This window comes from Aristolochia californica, unplaced genomic scaffold (assembly GCF_029961685.1).
Source record: "Aristolochia californica isolate CCGP_79_NKW_82.1479 unplaced genomic scaffold, dmAriCali1.0.hap1 SCAF_11, whole genome shotgun sequence".
NCBI lineage: Eukaryota > Viridiplantae > Streptophyta > Magnoliopsida > Piperales > Aristolochiaceae > Aristolochia > Aristolochia californica.
In genome coordinates this window covers 27805671-27829655 of record NW_027181782.1, presented here as the reverse complement: position 1 = coordinate 27829655, position 23985 = coordinate 27805671, and the positions used below count along the sequence as shown (strand labels likewise).

The 23985-nt window shown below is 42.1% G+C and overlaps 1 pseudogene; it reads right to left on the bottom strand.

Annotated features, from left to right (window-relative positions):
• Positions 1-2327: 2327 nt before the first annotated feature.
• On the bottom strand, positions 2328-7509 carry LOC137943713 (uncharacterized; annotated as a pseudogene).
• Between the last annotated feature and the right edge of the window lie 16476 nt (positions 7510-23985).

The window sequence follows — 23985 nt, the reverse complement described above, 5'->3', positions numbered from 1 at the left end:
CACCACTTTAGGTATGTTTTCTACCTCCTCTTCATCCTGGATAATTGACTCAGGAGCCTCCAAGCATCTTATAGGTTACAAACATCTACTATACTCAGTATCTCCATGTCTTTCACATAAATTTGTTACCATTGCTGACGGTTGACAAAGTAAAGTTCAAGGGAAAGGATCCTCTTCAGCTCACTGATATCATTTTCGTTCGTACTTTCCCATTTAATCTTTTATCAATTAGTCAGCTCACCAAACATTTTAATTGTTCTATCACTTTCTCACCCACTTCATGTGTGTTTCAGGATCTTACAATGAAGTGGGTGATTGGTGGAGGCCATGAACAAGGGGGGCTTGTTATGGTCCCGAATCTGACACATGGATTCGTAGGGAGGAGGAAGAGGAAGATGAAGATCAAACCAAAGGGAAGCTTGAAAACCCTAGGTTTGTTAAGGAGAACGCACACCCTTGAGCTCATTGAGGAGAACTCAAAACCCTATTTAACCTAAAATCAATGCTTTCCTTTCTCTTTACTCTTACCCCTTAAATAGGGTTCACCCTTATAGGGTTAAGATAAAATATTACAAAACTACCCCTTTAAATGAAATATTCCTAAACTACCCATGTGGCCTAAAACTGGAATAAAATAAAGTAAATTAAAGAAAAATAATTCAAATAATATTGTGATTGCGTGCATAACATTACACCCTATGGAAGAAAGAGCTTGTCTTCAGGATCAAAGGTAGGTCTGCTTGCCCATGTCGACATCCGTTCTCAAGTATCAACCGTGGTATCTGTGTCAACCGTATGGACTACAAAACTGGAGCACCTAACAAGAGTATTATTTTTTTACCCTCCATCAGTCCTGGACTGGTGTGAAACTGCCCCTCACGGCGGCCCTCCCATTGGCAAAGTTGCACTGCCCACACTTATCAACCCCTTCATTGTTAAAAACAGCAATTACATGAATATTGTAGCCAGTTAGTGGCAGAAGCAATCGAGCACCCTGACTGACCATGCTAGGGGTCCATGAGACCAATAAAGGAGTACAATCGAGACTAAAGGTCCTGTTGCAATATATCTTCCATCTCATTAACAGGACTAAGCAGGGAACTCACTTTTGACGTTTCCAATCCAGACCATGAGCAGAAAAAATACATAATGCCAATCACAGAGTGATCAACATTAGCACCTGCTGATGTAAGAATTCTTACAAGTGGTTCAACTGCCACCCCTGATGCATAAGCACTAGATTCAGCACCACTGGAAACATACTTCCCTTTTCCATCACTTTGATTTATTGCCTTGTTTGCATGAAAATCGCCGTCTGCATCCTCAAGAAGCACCTTGGTTTGGCTGCCTAGCAGCAATATATGCTGGACTGCCACAACAGCATTATTTGCTTGGCTGGCTGGCAGCACTGGTTTCAATAGTGCCACTGGTGGCAGCACTGGTTGCTGCAGTGCCACAGCAGCAACACAAAATGATTTGTGGAAGAACCACGCTGCTGTAAAACCAGCACAAATCACCTTCAGTAAAACACCTTTCTCTAATATCCCTCGATACTGTTGATTATGAACAACAAGCACTGCTGAATCCAGCTTTCGCCTAATGAAGATAAAAAATATGTGCTCTAAATCATTCAAGTCACCTAAAGAGCTCACCTCCTCTTGCACACGGTGGCAAACACTCTCCTGCAACCAATTACTGAACTCAGCTCTACCAACAAGAGGGTAGGCCTCAGGATCCAAGTCCCTTGGACCATCCTTGACATCATCAATTAGATCCCCTCCATCATCCACATCGGCATCCACATGTTGTGGTTTTGATTGACTACTTATTTCCCATTATGAAAACAGAACCTGGATCAACTCCCACACCATGACCTAGTGCATCAAATGCATAGAAGAAGAAGCAAAAGACCCAGAGACCTCAAGTTGTGTCTCAATAATCCTAATATACTCCCTGCAAATTTTTGGAAGTGTTAAACGACTACAAATGAGCTTTCGAAGCTTTAAGCTGAAGCCATCCACCACAACATCAATAGTTTCATGGACTATTGATTTGTGGAGCTCTAGTGGAGAAACAAAACAATAATTGACAAGTGCCTTTTTTTCTTCATCATTTTCATCTCTGCTTGCTTTCTTGCTTGCAACTTTCTCTACATGGATTATAGGAGACAAGTCCTCTTCCTCTACTGGAATCATTAACATTCTTGTTGCTTGCATCTTGATAGGATCCAGCCCCAGATAAGACGGGAGAGACTGAGATAAAACAGTGCCACTATGACCCACTTGAGGTTCCTCATCAACGTCCAATTCTTCAACCCTAGTGGCTCCCTATGGCTCCTGAACTAGAGTATCATCCATGACAATATCATCCTCATCCTGCTCGTCATTCAGTCCAAATCTACTGAAATTGCAAACAAAAAATCTCCATTCACCCTTTGCAGGAGCAAAAGAAATAAATTTAGCGCCTTGCCTTTGGTTCGTGTTTCTCAATAATCTAAGAGGCTGATCTGGTTTTACTTTGTCTGAAACTAGTAACTTCTTTTGGAGTATTAGTGTAACTTCAGCCGTCAACCTTTTATCTTTTGAAGTTGTCTTGGCACCTGGTTTGGTGCTGGAACTATGTCCCACCATTTCTGCAACTAAAGTGAGACCATCTGCAGGACACCCATGAATATAGTGTCCTAAATTCATTGCATTCCAGGACATGACATTTTTCTCGGGCAATTCATCGAACAACTGCAATGCCTCATCCATTTTCCCTTTCTTCCAAAAATATTGCAAAACAAATAATGGACATGTTCTAATTCCACTGCCTAATGAAGCAACTTGGTCCAAATAATAAGCAAAAGGAAGCAAGACTATGCATTCCACACCCCCTTCTCAAATTCAGAACTCCCACCGACATGACAATTGTCCACGAACAGGGACCGAGCAGCAGCACACATATCATCCAAAAAATTAGATACAACGAATTCAAATTGACAATGAATAGACGCATCGGTGCTGTTCTCATTACCCGTAAAATTTTTGTTTTTTCCATTCCTGGAATCCCCAAAAAAATCCCCTCTTGCGTTTCAGACCCAAAATTCGGGATTCCGTAAAAGTGTCTATGTTTCTCTACTTCATGGAACAATTTCAACTCCATTGGAGAAGAATTATGTAAAACATAGAGGGATTTGAGAAAAGAGAAGACAAAATTTGGAGAAATTCGTCTAATGAGTTTACCCCAAATTTTTTTGAAGTTCGTTTGCCACTATTTTGCCGTGATCGAGAGTGAGGTTGAGAGGGAAAGCGTAAATCCCCCTAGATTTGTTCCCTTCGGTGCTTCCTCCTTTTCCGGTGGCAAATAGCAGCCCTTTGGGGCTTCTCTGCTTGTATATTTTTCGAGACAGTGGAGGGACAGCCGAACTGATTCACCGAGATAGAGTCGGATCGGAATATTTTCATCTTCTGTTCTAGAAGATATTCCGCAGGTAGTGAGGAGTCAATTTTTGAGGTCGAACCCAAACTGCCCATGACCGCCGAGGTTGAGGCATAATGCCCTTCCAATTTCCCAAAATCTTAGTCCCCGCTGTCTGATTTCGGAAGTTTGGGGAGCTTTTTCGAGACAGAGAGCTCTCGGATTTCCTGTGTCTTCTGTTTGGGAAGACGTATGGCGTCCAATAGAAAAGGGTTTGATGCCGAACCCAATTCCACATTTTCCGACGAAGGAATTTCTAAGTCCCCAATTTCGGACTTCGCCTCCGCTGGAGATACAGAGGGCGCTCTAATTTCTTGCTTCTCCTATCCATCCAAGACAGCGTCACGATCAATTGTCTCTCATGTAGTGCTTATTTTGTGCTCGGAGATTTGAAGTTGTATGACCATTTCTGCGGCATCCAATTGCTTTCTTGCATAAAATTTTTTAATGTAAGCTGCACGCCATTCACGTATTATTTTCCCTTCATTACAAATACCCCATGCACGTTCTTCTGCCTATTCTCTGCGCATGGCCATCCATTCTTCTAGGGATAATTCTCTGCACATGGCAATCCATTCTTCTAGGGAATGGCTCACTGTGTTCCCAATCTGATACTAGTTGTTATGGTCTTGGATCTGACACATGGATCCGTAGGGAGGAGGAAGACAAAGACGAAGATCAAGTCAAAGGGAAACTTAAAAACCCTAGGTTCGTTAAGGAGAACGCACACTCCTGAGCTCATTGAGGAGAACTCAAAACCCTGTTTAACCTAAAATCAATGTTTTTCTTTCTCATTACTCTTACCCCTTAAATAGGGTTCACCCTTACAGAGTTTAAGATAAAATATTACAAAAATATCCCTATAAATAAAATATTCCAAAACAACCCCTGTGGCCTAAAACTGAAATAAAATTAAATTAAATTAAAGAAAAAAATTAAATAATAATTTTATTGTGTGCATAACAGGGCCCTACTACCTAGATGTGCCACAAATAAATATTGCATCCAACTGTGACACTAAAACCAGGTTATGGCACAATCGGTTGGGACATATGTCCACCCAATCTCTTCATCATATTTTTCCTAAAGCGTAGTCGGACCTTCATCGTGAAGCATGTCAAATGAGTAAACATCAGAGGTCTACATACTCACCTCGTCTAGAACTTAAAAGTGTTTCTCCTTTTTCGTTAATTCATACTGATGTATGGGGACCTTTGAGTGTCTCCAACATTTCTCAAGTGAAATATTTTATTACATTCATTGATGACTCCACTTGTACCACTTGGTTATCTTTGTTTAAAGAGCGTTCTGAAATACCATTGATATGTAAATCTTTTTATGCAATGGTACTCACTCAGTTTGGGCGGAAAATTAAAGTCCTTCGGTTGGATTATGCCAAAAAATACACATCCAAAGATCTTGACTCGTTTTGTCAAGAAAATGGCATTATTCATAAGACATCATGTGCCTACAACCCTCAAAAAAATGGTGTAGCCGAATGGAAGAACTGTCATATTATTGAGGTGGCTCGTGGTTTACTATATGCATGAAAGTTCCAAACTTTTATTGGTCGCATGTAGTTCTTACCGCATGTTTTCTTATAAATCATTTACCCTCCTCCATTCTTGGTAAAAAATCTCCCTACTCTCAATTATTACTTGATGATGATCCTTTTTCACTACCCTTGAGAGTCTTCAGCTATCAAAGTTTTGTCCATATTTCCTCCCCAAAACACAGTAAACTTGATCCCAAATATGTGAAGTGTATCTTCTTAGCATATTCTCTCACATAAAAGGGTTATGTTAGCTATAATCCCTCTCTTCAGCGTTTCCTTGTGTCTAGGGATGTCACATTTTTTAAGACTCTCCATATTATCCTGATAATTCTCCTCGAGGTTTATCTTCAGTACCAGGTTCTCCTCGACCGATTATGCCACGTGTTACAAAAACTACTCAGGCCCCAGAAACACTAGCTCACACCACACCTGCTGAGTTGACGGATCCTACTGAGGTAAGTCCATCTTCTCCAATTAATTTTTTCCCAGAATATGATACTCATCCTATTGCAGTTAGGAAAGAGCCTCGATCATGCACCATGCCTTCTACTTCTCATCCCATAACAAACTTTGTGTCTCATCATCTCCTATCGACTGTTTGTTGTCAATTTCTATTGGCTATTTCCTCTATACTTGTACCACTGTCCTATCAGGAGGCTCTCTATTACGGTCCAGGATCTGACACCAAGATTTGTTGTTGGCATTCCGGTTCGGCCATGGGGAATTGTAGAAAGACATGGTGGAATTGTAGGGAGACATGGAGAACGAAGATCAAGCCAAAAGGAAGCTTGAAAACCCTAGAGCTCGTTGAGGAGAACTCTAAGCCTGTTTACATTAGATTTAACCTAACGCTCAATGCTTGTCTTTCTCATTACTCTTACCCCTTAAATAGGGTTCACCCTGTTAGGGTTTAATATAAAATATTACAAAAATACCCCTATAAATAAAATATTCCCCAAAATACCCCTGTGGCCTAAACTGAAATAAAATAAAGTAAATTAAAGAAAAAAATAAAATAATAATGTTTTTGTGTTCATACAATTACACCCCTCTGGAAGAACGAGCTTGTCCTCAAGCTCGAAAGTAGGGTCTGTGGCAGTATCTTGTTCTACAGCCAGATCTCTATTCGTCTGAATGAAGTCAAAAATATCTTCTGCTAATCTGTTCCCCACGTACTGTGATATTTTGCCACTGGAGGACAAGAAGTACAAAGTAGGGTAGCCCTTCACACCAAGGGTACCAGTTGGGATATCATTTGCAGTGGCATCAATTTTGGCACTAACAACATCCTTGTCATTTTGAAAGGAGACAGCCACTTCATCCAGTATAGGTAGTAGCTTCTGGCAATGCCCACACCATGGTGCAAAAAACTTCAACAAAATATTGTGCCCAGAGTTTAGAACCATCTCTTGGAGGCTAGGAGTAACAACAACCTGGACTAATGCACTATTAAATTCGGGAATAGGCTCTGATTTGCTGAATGACTCAAGTTTACCTTCTGTGTATGCTTTCAACCAAGAAGCAATGTGGTCAGGTTCCAACTTTGCTTTGAGGAATTTCTGGCCCTCTTCATGTTGTATGATAATGAGAGGCACCTGGGCCTCCTTAAGGCCAAAATACTAGAAGGCACCTTGGACTGCTGCAACCTCACCTAAAAGAAAGCCTATGCCATCACCTTCAGCTAAAGCTGGGAAGTTTTCATAGTCCGCACCTGTGAAGTCAGCAAAAATCCCAACAATAGTTATCATTACCTCATCGATGATGTCATCAGCATGTTCTGCAGATTTAATTTCTGTGGCTACAGGGCCCACTTGTTTCTGGAGATATGCTGTAATCCCATCAGAATCCCTGGGACCTTTGGAATCATCAATAGTCTTCCCTTCATTGGCATCAACCTTAGCGAGAGCAACTGGAGGGTCATGGCTGCTCAATACAGATGCAGCTTTCTCATACTCAGGAGCAAGATTCTTACAATGTCCCCCATTGGTAAAGTTGCACGGCCTACCCATTTCACCGCTTGTAATGTGCTTGTAAACTCCAGTTTTGTAATGTGGGAAGTCCTCATATACAGTAAAAGCAACCTCCACAGGACCATTGAAATAACCCTCAGCCATGAGGTCTGCAGGAGCTGAACTGATTTTGTAGGCCTCAACACTGTAGTGCTTAGACTCTTGCCAGAGCATGTCCTTCACAGTACACCTCTTTGCACACTTAGGGGTGGAATACACGGCTTCACAACCCGGATGTCCACAACCAATGTCATCAAAATAAGGGTCACTCTCTTCAGTAACAACTCCATTCTGAACAACGTACTGCCATGCACGATAAAGATAGCCCCCATCACAACCATATCCACACCTAAAACCATAGCATGCTAACGCATCGTTCACAGATAGAGAAATGCTCACAGTAACATGGACACAACATCGATCTGATAGCGATTCTACGACACCAAATGCCCAACAAGAGCCACAGTGTCCCTGAGCATCAATCATATACTCCTCAAATTTTGCAGCAAAATCTGACTATCATGGCAGTAAGCCGTCCCTCCAATTCCATCTCCCTTGCTGAATTCATCTTATGATGGTTCCAAGGGAGTGAATGGTTATTCTAGAGCAAGACAATTCCTTCCCTAGAAGCCTTAGTAGCAAGCTCGATATGATCTATGGGGAAAACATCCTCTTTCCCAAGTGAATCGTAACCATCAGGGCTTCCATCAAAGAAACCAAGCCTCATTAGAACAACATAGAGATTTCGCAAGGTCTTGTCCACTTCTGTTTCCCGGACTGTGCCATTCTGGACAGTAGGGAAGGCGTAGTTGGTGTAATAAACGCCACAATCCAGATCCAAACCAGCTTCTAAGGATTTGTGCTACTGCATCTTCTGGTTCATCATTCAGCCAGTTGAGACCATGGTGCATGACTTCAAGTGAATCACAGTCGGCAACAATGTATCCATGAAGAGCCCATTCTCCTCTAATGGTTGCAGATAAGAGCCTATTATCAGCACAAGAGGGAACACCATTGATGTGATTATAAGAATACATAACACCACTAACATCTCCATCCTTCACACATATTTCCAATGGATCCTTGAATGTCTCCTGCAAGGCCTGGGCTCTTACCCTGGCATCTCCCTTTACTCCCATCTCCCTTGCTGAGTTCTTCAGAGCCTTCCCAAAATCCCCCTCCTTGTCATCAATGTTTTGTTCATGAAGGCCCTCAACGGTAAGAGCAGCAGACAATTCATCCACGAAATTAAACACTAGGTTGCTAATTGAATGATGGACAAGAACACTGCTTCTGGTCTCAGCAGGAGAAGAAGAAAACGACATCCAAATTTTTTTTGCCATCGTTCCCGGCATCCCTAGAAAATTTCCCTCTCGGAATTCATACACACCAACTGTAAGTTTGCCAAGACAATGCCAGAAGTGTTTCTTTGCTTCTCGGAACAGAAACTCACTAGGCAAAAAATTCAAAATTGTAGTTCGTGGCCGAACAACATACAAGGGATTCAGAAAATGAAACCCCACAACTGCAATTCGAAGATTCACATCCGCACAGGTACTGTGCTCATCCACAGAAAAACAAAGCCCCTAAAAAAAATAAAAAATCCGAGCCACTAACACCAACCCCCCCCCCCCCCCCCCCCCTCCCCCAATTTGGAACAAGGGTTTGCTCTATTCTGCCGAGAGGTGGATTGAGAGTGGGAGGTGGTGGCCAGAAATTGAATCCCACTAGAGTTGTGTCCGATGGAGCCTCCTCCGTGTCCGATGGCGAAGGGCAGCCCTTGGGGGCTTCACCTCTTGGGTATTTTCTAAGACCGAGGACTCTCGAAAATACCTCCTTGTCGGACAAATCACTTCTGCTGCCTGTGAGGAGAGGTTTGTTGAGGATGAACCCAAATCAACCCTTACCGATGGGTTTGTGGTGGCATACCCCTCCAATTTCTGAATTCTAGGGTCCTTCTTGGAGATTTTTGAGGCCCCCGTAGTCAGATTGGGGGTCGCACCAGTATCGTCGGCCACTGATGATGTTTTGTTAGAAAACCCTACCGAATGCCCCAAATCTTGGTACCCGTTATGTGGCTTTGGGTCTCCCCGCGGGGAAATTTTTGTGGACTCAATAGCACACCGAGTCACACAACGAAGAAGACAACAACAACTCACTCAATAGGATTTAATTCTTATATTTCTTTGAGTAGGATTTATTTCTTATATTGTTTTAAGTAGGAGTTATTTCTAATTACTTTATATGTAAGGGCATTATGGGGAATTATTGTAACCCTAACCCTAAAACTCCTTGACGTGACCTATTTAAGGGAAATGTATGAATGAAATAGGTAAGCTTTGAGATTTTAGAATAACCTAGTCTAAACAGGTTGAGATCACTTCTTGATCTCGAGTTTAGGGTTTACTCCAAAAATCCAACCTATCCTTCACTCTCCATTGCCATCCATCTTCACCCAAATTCATCCCTCATCATCCATGCTAAGAAAAGGAGCTTCCTGCCCCTTTTCCGAGCCCAAAGAGAGGATCTTCTCTCATCACCAGCGTCAACAAGAAGTTGGGTTCCATTCCCTCTTGACGAGCAGCAAAAGAGGAATAATTCTGGTTCTTTCATGTGAAGGGTTATAGCAACTCTTCTTGCTAGGAATTCATCACGAAAATAGAGCAAGGACAGCCATCAACGTGAGCCAAGGCTGCCCCATCAAGCTAGGTCTTCAAGTCCTAGAACGAGCTGCATCAAATCAGGGTTGAAAACCTGATTAACATGAGCAAAACAGGTATTTCTCTATTCTTTCTCCACCTGAATTACTTCCATTCTAGCTATAACTTTAGCACTAGAATGAGATCATAAAAAGGGGGACTGATCACTGGTAGAAGAGTACCCAAAGAAGGGACCTTTAACCCTCCTTACCGAATCCAGCAACTCAGTACCAGTGCTGGATTCACAACTCCCACGCCGTGTTACCCGATCCATGACTGGGGACCGTAACAACTTTGTATCAGAGTAGGGTAACATGGGGGATAATATCAGCAATGAAGAAATCCAAATCAGGATACAAAAGATAGAAAATAGCCTTGAAACAGCACAACCAGTGTTGGGAAAGGTTTGTGGTTTGGAAGAAGAGATGAGCCGAATCATTAGCATGCTACAAGAGTTGAGGACAGAGAGACATCAGAGTCCAGAGGTGAGAGAAGTTGCTCAACCATATCACAGAAGAGGGGAGTAGTGGCCTGGGCGCACTGCTGTCCAAGTACCTCAGCATGGAGGCACAATCCCAAGGTACACCAAGTTAGAGTTTCCCTCTTTCAATGGTTCTGTGGATCCTGTAATTTGGTTGCATAGATGTGAATTTTTTTTTTGAACCAAGGGACTACTGAATGGGATAAGGTGCAACTAGCCTCTTTCCATATGACAGATGAAGCCATGTTATGGGTGACTCAAGTAGAGAAAGAGAGACCGGGAATGACTTGGGGAGTATTTAAAAATCTATGCACAATTAGATTTGGGCCTCCCACCAACAGCAACCCCGTGGGAGAGTTAGTCCTATTGAGACAAACGGGTTCGGTGGAACATTATAAAAACTATTCCAGGAAAAGTTGGCTCGTGATGGGGAGAGGGTATTGGTTGACCAGCAGGTCTCCTTATTCACAGCAGGTCTCAATGAGTATTTACGGCTAGGTAAAACTCCTTATGCCCACGGATCTAGCTCATGCCATGAATATGGCCCGAGCAATGGAACAACGACAACAACTGCAGCAACGTAAGCCGGGTTGGTCGAGTGAGAGGAACATTTCCTCCACATGGCAAGGGCGCCGCTATAATTCATCTCAGGGAGCATCTACAGCGGCACCATCCAGACACACTCCGACTACGACTCGGGTAGCCGATCCCCGCCCTGGTAATTCCCTACCGAGCTTTATAAAAAAATTGACGACTGCGGATATGGCAGAAAGGCGGTCCAAAAATATATGTTATAACTGTGATGAGCAGTATCGGGTTGGACACCAATGTAAATGATTGTTTTGGCTCGAGGTGGAGGATTCAGAGGATCCAGAAGAGCTAGGGGATATTATTGAGGAGGAACCACCAGAGATATCCTTGCATGCTATTACGGGGCAGAAATCGCCTACTACAATGCAAGTTCGAGCTCATGTCATTGACCGAGAATTGGTGGGACTAGTCGACTCGGGGAGTACACACAATTTTCTGAGTTTGACAGCCGCACAACATCTCCAGCTCTAGATACACACTCATCCGACAACCACCGTCTCAGTGGCCAATGGCGAGAAGGTCCCTAGCTATGGGATTAGTAAGGCGGTAACTTTTTCCATTGGATTTAATTAATTAATATGGAATTTTTTGTTATTCCCCAAGCGGGATTTGATATGGTATTAGGCATTAAATGGTTACAAACATTGGGGCCCATTCTGTGAGACTTTTTGGCTTTAACCATGAGCTTTGATTTGGCCGGAAGTCGGGTGCTCTTATAGGGCTGTCAGGTGGATAGGGCCCACCGCATGCACACTTTGCAGACACAGGATCAGCCTGATAGTACTAGTGATGGTCTGGTTGAGGAGTTCTCTGACCTCTTCCAGGACCCTTCGGGGCTGCCTCCAATGAGGCACTGTGACCACAGGATCTGTTTGAAACCAGGTTCTGAGGTAGTGGTTGTGCGACCATAGGGTAACCCACACCTTCAAAAGGACGAGATAGAGAGTCAGTGCCATGAGATTTTGAAACAGGGTCTTATTCGTCCCAGCCGTTCCCCGTTCTCTTCACTCATCTTACTTGTGAAGAAACATGATGGGACATGGAGGTTCTGCGTGGATTATCGGGAGTTGAACGTGCAGACAGTAAAAGACAAGTTCCCAATTCTTGTAGTGGATGAGCTTCTGGATGAGTTACATGGGTCGTGGTTATTCACTAAACTTGACCTCCGTTCGGGATACCATCAGGTCCGGATGCACCCCTCTGATGTCGAGAAAATGGCATTCCGCATGCACCATGGCCACTTTGAGTTCATCGTCATGCCATTCGGGTTATCCAATGCACCCTCCGCTTTTCAAGCTTTGATGAACGAGGTATTTAGCCCCTATCTTCAAAAATTTGTTCTTGTATTTTTCGATGATATTTTGATATATAGCAAGTCGATTGAAGAGCACTTGGCACACTTGAGGATTGTTTTTGACTTGTTAAGAGAGCATCAGCTCTATTTGAAACATTCCAAGTGTTCTTTTGCGGCTCCACATGTGGGGTATCTGGGACACATTATCTCACATGAGGGGGTTACAGTGGATCCCGAGAAAATTCGAGCTATTCACGAGTGGCCACAGCCACAGTCGTGTTCTGCATTACGAGGTTTTCTGGGTCTTGTGGGCTACTACCCCAAATTTATTCAAAACTATGGGCCAGTGGCAGCACCAGAGACGAGCTTACTCAAGAAAAATTCATTTATATGGAATGAGGGGGCCACCACATCATTTGTGGCACTTAAAGCTGCACTCGTATCCGCGCCAGTATTACAACTTCTCAACTTTGACGAATTATTCGTGGTAGAGTGCGACGCTTCGGGCATGGGCATTGGGGCCATTTTACAGCAACTAGGCCATCCTATTGCGTATTTTAGAAGACAGTTGGCAGTCCGTCATCACAAGTTGCTAGCCTATGAGTGTGAATTGATTGGGTTGGCCAAAGCAGTCCAACATTGGAGGCCTTATCTCTGGGGCCAGGCTTTTCTCATACGCACGGATCACTACAGCCTTAAATTCTTACTAGAACAGCGTTTGACGACGTCGCCACAACAACATTGGATCATTAAGTTGTTGGGGTTTGACTTCTCGGTGGAGTATTGTGTGGGGAGGTTAAATAAGGCAGCAGATGCCTTGTCACGGTGTTTTGAAGATCAGCAGTCAGTCTATTCTATCAGCCAGTCGCGATTTCTCATTTTGGACTTGGTGCAAGAGGCACATGCCACTAACCCTGCACTGTAGGAACTGCATCAGAAGATCTCGGAAGGGACAATGAATTAGAAGTGGTCCATCCAGGATTTACTTATTTATTACAAGCAGCGGATTTTCCATTCACCTGAGTCGAAGTTGATTCCAGCTATTCTCTTGGCCTACCATGACAGTACACACGAGGGGATCCAGAAGACCTTGCACAGAATTCGAGCTGATTTTTACTGGCAAGCCATGAAACCCTCTATTGTGATTTATGTGGGTGACTGTCAGGTATGCCAGTGCAACAAAGCCGAGCGCTTGAGTCTAGCCGGTCTTCTCCAGCCTCTGGCCCTTCCTACGCAGGTTTGGGCCGACATTTCAATGGATTTTGTGGAAGGCCTACCCCTGTCTGCCGGCAAATCCGTACTTTTCGTAGTGGTTGATAGATTCTCCAAGTACGGGCATTTTATACCGATGGCTATCCATATACAGCAACATGGGTTGCTCAGACTTTCCTGGAGCAGATAGTTCGCTTACATGGCATTCTAGAATCCATCGTGAGTGACAAAGATGCAGTTTTCACGAGCACCTTTTGGCGGGAACTGTTTCGCTTGAGTGGGATGAAATTGAAGTTCTCCTCCACCTATCATCCACAGATAGATGGGCAGACTGAGGTGGTGAACTGCACCACCGAGATGTATCTACGGTGCTTGGTGGGGGATCGTCCACGGCAATGGGTTCAATGGTTTCCGTGGGCCAAATACTGTTACAACACTTCGTTCCACTCTGCATTGCAATCCACTCCTTTTCAGGTTATATATGGTCGGGATCCACCTCGCCTTCTCTCGTACAACCCAGGGTCCACCCGCGTGGACACGATTGATCAGGCACTCATAGACTGGGATCTGCTGCTACAGAATATCACAGTACAACTACGCCGTGCCCAAGCTCGGATGAAGGATGTATACGACAGAGGCCACCGTGAGGTCTATTTTGAGGTTGGAGAGTATGTGTGGCTACGGCTCCAGCCTTACCGTCAGCAGTCTCTTGCGGGACCTCCACGTCATAAGCTCTCACCAAGATTTTTTGGGCCGTTTCCCATTCTTCGACGCGTGGGACCAGTCGCCTATCAACTCAAATTACCGGACATAGCCAGAATTCACGATGTGTTTTATATCTCTCTTTTGAAGCCACATTCTGGAGCACAGCCTACATCCACTCCATTCCTACCACTGGTTGATAATGGCAAGGTTATTCTTAACACAGCTACGGTGTTATGCGCACGGCTGACCAATGACCATTGGGAGATTCTCGTTTAGTGGACGGACACTGACCCCGATGCTACAACAAGGGAACGTGTGGACATCTTCAAACAAGTCTACCCAGCTTTTGAGCTTGAGGACAAGCTCTTTCTCCATGGGGAGGCAGATGTTGTGGACTCAATAGCACACCGAGTCACACAACGAAGAAGACAACAACAACTCACTCAATAGGATTTAATTCTTATATTTCTTTGAGTAGGATTTATTTCTTATATTGTTTTAAGTAGGAGTTATTTCTAATTACTTTATATGTAAGGGAATTATGGGGAATTATTGTAACCCTAACCCTAAAACTCCTTGACGTGACCTATTTAAGGGAAAGGTATGAATGAAATAGGTAAGCTTTGAGATTTTAGAATAACCTAGTCTAAACTGGTTGAGATCACCTCTTGATCTCGAGTTTAGGGTTTACTCCAAAAATCCAACCTATCCTTCACTCTCCATTGCCATCCATCTTCACCCAAATTCATCCCTCATCATCCATACTAAGAAAAGGAGTTTCCTGCCCCTTTTCTGTGCCCAAAGAGAGGATCTTCTCTCATCACCAGCGTCAACAAGAAGTTGGGTTCCATTCCCTCTTGACTAGCAGCAAAAGAGGAATAATTCTGGTTCTTTCATGTGAAGGGTTATAGCAACTCTTCTTGCTGGGAATTCATCATGAAAATAGAGCAAGGACAGTCATCAACGTGAGCCAAGGCTGCCCCATCAAGCTAGGTCTTCAAGTCCTAGAAGGAGATGCATCAAATCAGGGTTGAACCCTGATTAGCGTGAGCAAAACAGGTATTTCTCCATTCTTTCTTCACCTGAATTACTTCCATTCTAGCTATAACTTTAGCACTAGAATGAAATCATAAAAAGGGAGACTGATCACTGGTGGAAGAGTACCCAAAGAAGGGACCTTTAACCCTCCTTACTGAATCCAGCAACTCAGTACCACTTCTGGATTCACAACTCCCACACAGTGTTACTCGATTCATGACCCAGGACGGTAACAGAAATTTTGAAAGTTTCCGAGGTAGGGCCTTTCTGCTCGTCTAAAACAGCATCTGCCTCTTCTGCAGGGACGTCGGCTGCTAAAGAAGACAAAATCTTTGAATTTTTTGGCCATTGGCCGTTCTACCCGTCCGAGATAGCTTCTGCTACCTCTTTTGTGCATATTTCATGGTCGGATATTTGAGGTCGTGTGACCTTTTCTGTGGGAGCCAGTTGCTTCCTCGTAAGAAATTTTTTCACATAGGTTGCATGCCTGTTACGGTCCCTAGGCATGGATCTAGTAACTAGGCGAGTTGAATAAGGATCCAGCACTGTTAGAGGGTTTCTTATCACGTTTTTGTGAAAAGAACTCTCTTATACTTCTCCTTTCACGTTCTAATTGAAAAAGAGTTTCCTTTTCTCAATTATAGATGCACCAATTCAATCAAGAGACTGTTTTAAGGATCCAATTATGAAACCCCACTTTATACCTCACGTCAATGAGTAGGGTTTCTGAATTCATGCAACTACCAATGCTAAATGTAAAGAAGGCAGTCTCTAGCTCTTCTAAACTCGAAAAAGATAGATAAAAATACCTCTTGAAGACCTCCTTCAATTCATCAACTCGAAAATCCCTTCCTTGATGCTAAGGCTCACACAAATCCTCCTTCCCTCACTACTGGTTCGTGGAAGAGATGGATGACTATTGCAGCATGGAAGAGAAGGTTGATTCCTCCTCCTTTTCCTTCCAAGATCTCCTCAAAGACTCCCCAATGGATGCAGCAAACCCCCAAGAGAGTTCACACCAAAACCCTAGAATAGAGAGCCTAGAAGGAACCTAAATTACCCTAGTTTATGCTAATTCCGAACTTGCTTTATTTCTCCATCCTTACCCCTTAAATAGGGTAATTAACATCAACATAGGTTAGGGTTATTAAACCCAATTCTACCCCTACCTTTAAGTCTTATTAAAAATCAATAAAATTCGAAATTAAAAGCAACATAAATAATAAAAGTAAAGTAGATGACTCAGTCTTATTGAGTCCATAACATCTGCCCCCCCCCCCCTTGGAGATCGAGCTTGACCTCAAGCTCGGAAGCTGGGTAGACCTGGTGAAAGTTGTCGAGCCACTCCCATTTTGCGTAGTTGTGGCCGATTGCTGCCCAGTAATGGCATGCAGGGAGATGTCCGGTGGTTCTTCCTCAATCATATCCTCTGTCACCTCGATATCCTCATCTTCAACCTTATCGATCAAAAACAATCTTTTGCACTGATGCCCAACCTGATATGGTTCATCACAGTTGTAACATAGATTATTAGCCCGCCGTTCTGCCATCTCAGCACTTGTCAATTTTTTTATATAAGGAGTTGTAGGATGACTAGATCTCAGATCCCCTGTCAAAGTAATACCCGGGTTGTTTCTTGGAGGAATGCGCTCCCCTGACCCTGGAGGTCGTCTGTGTTGTGCCTGTTGTCGCAATTCTAAAGCACGAGCTATATTCATAGCGCTGGATAAGTCAACAGGTGCATAGAGCTCCATCTCAAGCTCTAAGGCCTCCGTCAGTCCTGCTGTAAAGAACGCAACTTCCTGATCCACTTGTAACATACTGCTGGCTCGTGCTAATTTTTCCTGGAATAATTTTTGATATTGCTCCACGGCCCCAGTTTGGCGTAGTAAAACCAAATCTCCCAAAGGGTTACTGTAAGCCGGAGGACCAAAACGGAGAGAACACAGTCGCTTAAATTCATCCCAATCTACCACCTCGCTATCAACCTCAACTAGCTGGTACCAAAGTTGTGCTTCCCCTAGTAAGTGGAAAACAGCTATGTTGACTCGGTCATAGGTTGGGACTCGCTGATGGCTAAAATTCTTTTCGCATCGATACAACCATATCAAAGGGTCTTCTGACCCATTATAAGTAGGGAATTCCATTTTAGTATACCTCGGAACAGTGCCTCCCCCCTGGTAGAAGTGCCCCCCCGGAATGAGGGGTCCTTGTTGTCCTGAGAAACTCGTGCGCCTCGAAAATTCATCTCCCCCTCTGTTATACGAATGGTCCCCTCCTCTCTGATCTGGAATGAGGGGTACAGTCCCTCGCCCATGGTTGAGGTGTCCCCCTGGAATGAAGGGTCCTTGCTGACCCGAGAAACTCGTGTGTCTAGTAAACTCATCTCCCCCTCTGATCTGCGAATGGTCTCCCGGAATTGGGTTCTTGCCGGTGCTCAGACCAGTCTCCATGCTATCCATCCTTCCTTTCAAAGTTTCCAAACTGAGAGTGAACTTCTCCTCCAATGCAGCAAATTTCTTGCCAGTAGTTAGACCATTCTCCATGCTATCCATCCTTCCTTTCAAGGTCTCCATATCGGTATCAATTTTTGAGAACCTCTCTAGGACAATATCAAATTTTCTTTCAAGCAATTCAAAGTATTCATTGGTGTTTCTCTCTACCGGGTTACCCTGCTCTGATACCAAGTTGTTACAGTCCCTAGCCATGGATCTAGTAACTCGGCGAGTTGAATAAGGATCCAGCACTGTTAGAGGGTTTCTTATCACGTTTTTGTGAAAAGAACTCTCTTATACTTCTCCTTTCACGTTCTAATTGAAAAGGAGTTTCCTTTTCTCAATTATAGATGCACCAATTTAATCAAGAGACTGTTTTAAGGATCCAATTATGAAACCCCACTTTATACCTCACGTCAATGAGTAGGGTTTCTGAATTCATGCAACTACCAATGCTGAATGTAAAGAGGGCAATCTCTAGCTCTTCTAAACTCGAAAAAGATAGATAAAAATACCTCTTGAAGACCTCCTTCAATTCATCAACTCGAAAATCCCTTTCTTGATGCTAAGGCTCACACAAATCCTCCTTCCCTCACTGCTGGTTCGTGGAAGAGATGGATGACTATTGCAGCATGGAAGAGAAGGCTGATTCCTCCTCCTTTTCCTTCCAAGATCTCCTCAAAGACTCCCCAATGGATGCAGCAAACCCCCAAGAGAGTTCACACCAAAAACCCTAGAATAGAGAGCCTAGAAGGAACCTAAATTACCCTAGTTTATGCTAATTCCGAACTTGCTTTATTTCTCTATCCTTACCCCTTAAATAGGGTAATTAACATCAACATAGGTTAGGGTTATTAAACCCAATTCTACCCCTACCTTTAAGTCTTATTACAAATCAATAAAATTCGAAATTAAAAGCAACATAAATAATAAAAGTAAAGTAGATGACTCAGTCTTATTGAGTCCATAACAACGCCATTCTCGTATTTTTTTCTGTTCAATGCCCATCCATCGCTTTTCTCTGTTTTCTTTGTGCATCGCCATCCATTCTTCTGGGGAATAACCTATTGTGTTCCCACTCTGATACCAGTTGTTACGGTCCTGGATCTAACACAAAGATTCATTATTGACATTCCGGTTCGGCAATGGGGAATTGTAGAAAGACACGGTGGAATTGTAGGGAGACATGGAGAACGAAGATCAAGCCAAAAGGAAGCTTGAAAACCCTAGAGCTCGTTGAGGAGAACTCTAAGCCTGTTTACACTAGATTTAACCTAATTCTCAATGTTTGTCTTTCTCATTACTCTTAGCCCTTAAATAGAGTTCACCCTGTTAGGGTTTAATTTAAAATATTAAAAAAATACCCATGGAAATAAAATATTCCAAAAAATACCCATGTGGGCTAAACTGAAATAAAATAAAGTAAATTAAAGAAAAACAATAAAATAATAATGTTATTGTGTTCATAACACTCTCAAACATCTAGGGTAGAAGGCGGCTATGGATAAAGAAATGCACGCCCTTTATGAAAATTAGACATGGGCTCAGTCCCCCTTCCTTCAGATAAGAAACCTGTCTATTGCAAATGGGTATTTATGGTGAAACATAATCCAGATGGGTCAATGGCTCGGGATATTGTACGATGGTTGGAGGAAACTTGGTTACAAGGAGAAGCAAGAAACACATTGTAGTTGCACAGTCTAGTGCAGAAGCAGAATACAGAGCCATGGCACACACAGTCAGTGAACTCCTATGGATCAGATCTTTCCTCACTGAACTGGGTTTTTCCAAAGAAGCTCATATGAACCAATATTGTGATAATCAAGTTGCAATTCACATCACATCAAATCTAGTATTCCATGATAGAACTGTTGGAAGATATACCCTAGCCCACACGACCAAGGAAGGCCCACATATCTAAGAGTAATATAAGATGGGCCACACGACCAAGGAAGGCCCACAAGATGGGCCCAAGTATATAAGAAGTAGGACCCACCATTATTACTACAAGTTGACATCCTTATCACATAAGTTGGAAGATCAAGAAGGACTCACAAAGACATCTTTATCTTATGGTCACGCCCAAGAAGAGTTCTAGTTTGAGTTATGTTTGTCTTTTATCTATATTGAATTATTTAATTATGCTAGGACTTATCTTTAAGTGTTAGAGTTTGGGTGTAATTGGGACAGGTAGTTTTATTCTAATTGGACTCTACTACCTTCCTCTATTATAAATAGAGATTCATGTACTCTAATTATAATAAGTCAATAAGTATTTCCCTTTTTCCATAAATTCAACATAGTATCGGAGTAGGTTCTGTGAGTTGAATTGGTCAACTCATAGAGATAATGAGATCCTTCTCTCTAAACCCTAAACCCTAAGTCTGGGTTTGTATTTTTTTCAGTCTCTACACCTGTAAGATTTTTATATTTTTTACCTCTATAATGAGCTTTTAATATTTCAAATTTTATATTGACGGAAACATATTCGAGTCTAATTTCCAAGGAAATTTTTTTTTCTAATCAGAGTTATCTATAAAGAGAAATTGATATTTGAAACAGTGAAGGTCAGATTGAAAAAAGGTTTCTAGCAGCAGCAGAAAGCTTCAACTTCCTAGCAATTTTATGCTATCAAGAACGAGACTTTATATGGAGAATTATATATCATGAGAAATATATGTAAGTCTATTTTCTTAAATATTCAACCAATTCTCGATCTGATTTTTTTATAAGGAGATATTGATCTTGGAAGAGTCAATGGTCATGCTGCAAAAAATTGGAAAAACAGTGCTTAGTTCGGCCAGATGACAGAGACCAAAATCTATTAGATTATTTATCTTCTGATAATTATATTTTATGAAGAGAAGTTTTACTTGGATAAAATTTATTTAAGTCTAGTTTCATAAGTATAAAATTTCATGTCAAACTGATCTATATTTAAATATATATTCACATTGGAAGAATAAAAGGTCAAGTTGGTATTCTGTTGTATTGAAAAATCCGAATTTATGCTCTTTGTTTTGCATCACTGTTTGAGTTTGCTATTTCAAGAAAATATCTCACTTCTTCCTGGTTGAAGGGATCATTACTACATCTATGTTATTTGGGCTTATTGTTACCTCTATGATATTTGGTTCAAGCTAGGATCACTGCCATTTCTTCCCAACATGAGGGGGAAAAGTAGAAGAAGTAAAAGAAGTACAAGAAAGAGGTATTTTATTCCATTTGTTGTGTAAAAGTTTATGTGACCAAAATATTCAAGAAAGGGGGAGCACAAAAGATAAAACTTATGCATCTAAGAAAAATAATTATATCGGATTATGATTATTTCATGGGTCCTTCTACAAAGTTTATTATTTTGGTTCGTGTTATATGTGTTAGAAGATGGTTGTGTTACATTACAATTGCTAGTACTATGTCTCTTTGGATGAGACATTATTATTTAAAAAGAGTTGGCCAATACCTTTTCTCATACCATAATTTATTTGACTCCTACCACTTGAGAGTCGTTGTCCTGTGGAGGGACACAGTGGTGGACACTTCAAATCAATGCCGATAGACACACTACCTACAGAAGGTGGAGTGTACCCTACATCCAGCATTAGGACTAGAGTATGGAGCAATGTCTTACCCGCTAGGAGTGATTTTACTATCACTTATGTTATGCCAGCAGGGCCTCATGGAAGGACGCAACAGTGTGAGGGGGAGTGTTGGAAGATGTGCCATTTTATACAAAAAGATTTTTCACATCATTTGCAGCAAGTTGGGAGTTCATGTTGTTCTCTCACCCCCAGCTTGAGGGGGAGTGTTGGAAGATGTGCCCAAGCCCACACGACCAAGGAAGGCCCACATATCTAAGAGTATTATAAGATGGGCCGCACGACCAAGGAAGACCCACAAGATGGGCCCAAGCACATAAGAACTAGAACCCACCATAATTACCACAAACTGGCATCCTTATCACATAAGTTGGAAGATCAAGGACTCACAAAAGCATCTTTATCTTATGGTCACATTCTAGAAGAGTTCGAGTTTGAGTTATGTTTGTCTTTTATCTATATTGAGTTATTTAATTATGCTAGGACTTATCTTTAAATGTTAGAGTTTGGGTGTGATTGGGACAAAGGTAGTTTTATTGTAATTGGACTATACTACCTTCCTCTATTATAAATAGAGGTTCATGTACTCTGATTATAATAATGCAATAAGTATTTCCCATTTCCATAAATTCAACAAGAACAAAGCATATAAAAATAGATTGTCATTTCACTGTTGGCATCTACGATGTTTTCTCATCCCCAACTTGATGGGCAGTGTTACAATGTGGGACCCACCATGGCTACACAAGTTGGTGGGACCCACCATGAGCTCGAGAAGTGTCAACAAAGAGACATCATACAAGGTGGCTCGAGCTTAGAGTTAAGGAACATGTGCTGAAATAGAATAGAAAATTAGAAGATCAAGTGGGACCCATAAAGATACCACGAGTTGGTACCTCTATCTGCATGAACTGGAAGATCATGTGGACCCACAAGATAAGACCATGAGTTGGCTCTCTAACTTGATTCATGTCCTTAAAGAAGGTGTTTGTAGTTGAGATAAATTAGTCTCTTAAATATTTAATGTAATTTTATCATAATAGGTTTATCTTAGAGAGTCTAGTTGGAATGTAATTAGGGGTTCTAAGGATAGTTTTACATGGACTCTATCACTTCCTCAACTATAAATAGGGGTGATTATAACTCGGAAATATCAACAAAATCTCATCTTTTTTCTCTCTCCTCTCTCGTGTGAACTGCTCTCTCTCTAATCTTCTTTATTTTCCTTCTCTTCTCTCTCAACCTGCGAGCCTTTCTCTTTTTCCATCTTTTATTTCTATCTCCCCTTGAACGAGTTCTTATTCATGGGGTCCTACATATAACAAAAAGATCATCAAAGCAAGGAGTTCTCTCCTCTCCCTCTCTCGTGTAGAGTTCCTTCTCCTTCTCCTTCTTCTTTTCTTCTTCTCTTCTCTCTATCCAAGGACACTCTCTCTCCTTCTTGGATTTTTTCTTTCCCTCTCTCACCTTGCTCAAGATAATATTAATGGGGTCCTAAATTCAACAAGTCAATGAAGTATTTCTCTTTTCCATAATTTCAACATTGGTATCAGAGCTAGGTTTTGTGGGTTGACTTGGTCAACCCATAGAGATAATGTGATACTTTTCTAATATTGTTTGTAGCAATTTAGGTTTGTATTTATCAATTTTTCTATCCATATACCCGTTATTTGCTTTAAGATTTTACCTCTATACTATTATTCTATTACCCGGAGTTTCTGGTTCCTGACCGCAGACCGCGACGATCCCTCTCTGTCGCTGAACCTGATCTCCTACTTCGTTTGGCGTTAGGGAAGATTCTTCTCACATCAACGATCAATTTATATGTAGTCGAGAAGGAGATTATTGTTGTCATATGTTATCCTGGTGCCTTATTTTTGCCTCTGTTGGATTGATCTCTGTTCTCAAACCAATGAATTATCTCTGCTCCCATCTAACCATTTATTTTTTGGAAGTGTTGAGCTGGTTGGAAGTTTTATCTTCGGATGTTATCTTCAAAAAATATATGTGATATCCAGCAATTTATACAAAGCCTACGATCTGCTTGGAAAATATTTCAGAAACTTATTGTTGTTGCTGCTTCTCCGGGTTTTTCTATGATCTTCACAAATATTACGATGGAGATCATTCTTCTGGATCGTTCAGCTGCAACAATTATCCTTTGCTGGCATTTTTTACTTCTCTGGCGTCGCCTCTCTGGTCCAATGCTATCTGTGATGTTCGGAAATCAGTGCCTTTTAGGGAAGAAGACACACTATTGCTGGATTTTTGTTGTTCTCTGTTCCCTTCACCGATTACACTCTGGTTGCAGCAGATGTTGATTCATCAAACCTGATTATTACAAATCTGAGTTATATCCTTCAACCATTGTCCTGAGCAGTTCGACACCACAAGGAAGACAAAGACCTGGTTGTTTCGCCAACTGCCACTTTGTTTCGAGCTGCTCGGAGAAGACAACTCTGTGAGTGCGTCTTCTGTTTCTGCGTACAGGATTATTTCGCCGAGAAGATAGGTGTTGATTTGAACCAGTGAACCAGTGTACTGAGTCCATTAGAGTCTTTCAGCAAGGGAGAGAAGAAGAAGAAGTTCTGAGTTGTTCGGCATCATGAGAAAGATGAAGATAGATTGATTAAATTTTTCCTAAGTTAGGAAATTTTGATCGAACGACGGGTCACACCTATTCTGACCCAACCCGGACCGGGCCGAGTTCCTAGCAAGCCAGTGATCACTTGATAATTCAGATATGCCGAGTTAACTCGGCTCAACCCGGGTCAACTGACTCAGGCCACTTATGTTTTTTGGCTCTGTTATACGTGTCTGGGTTCGGAGTTCTATACATATTCCTTTC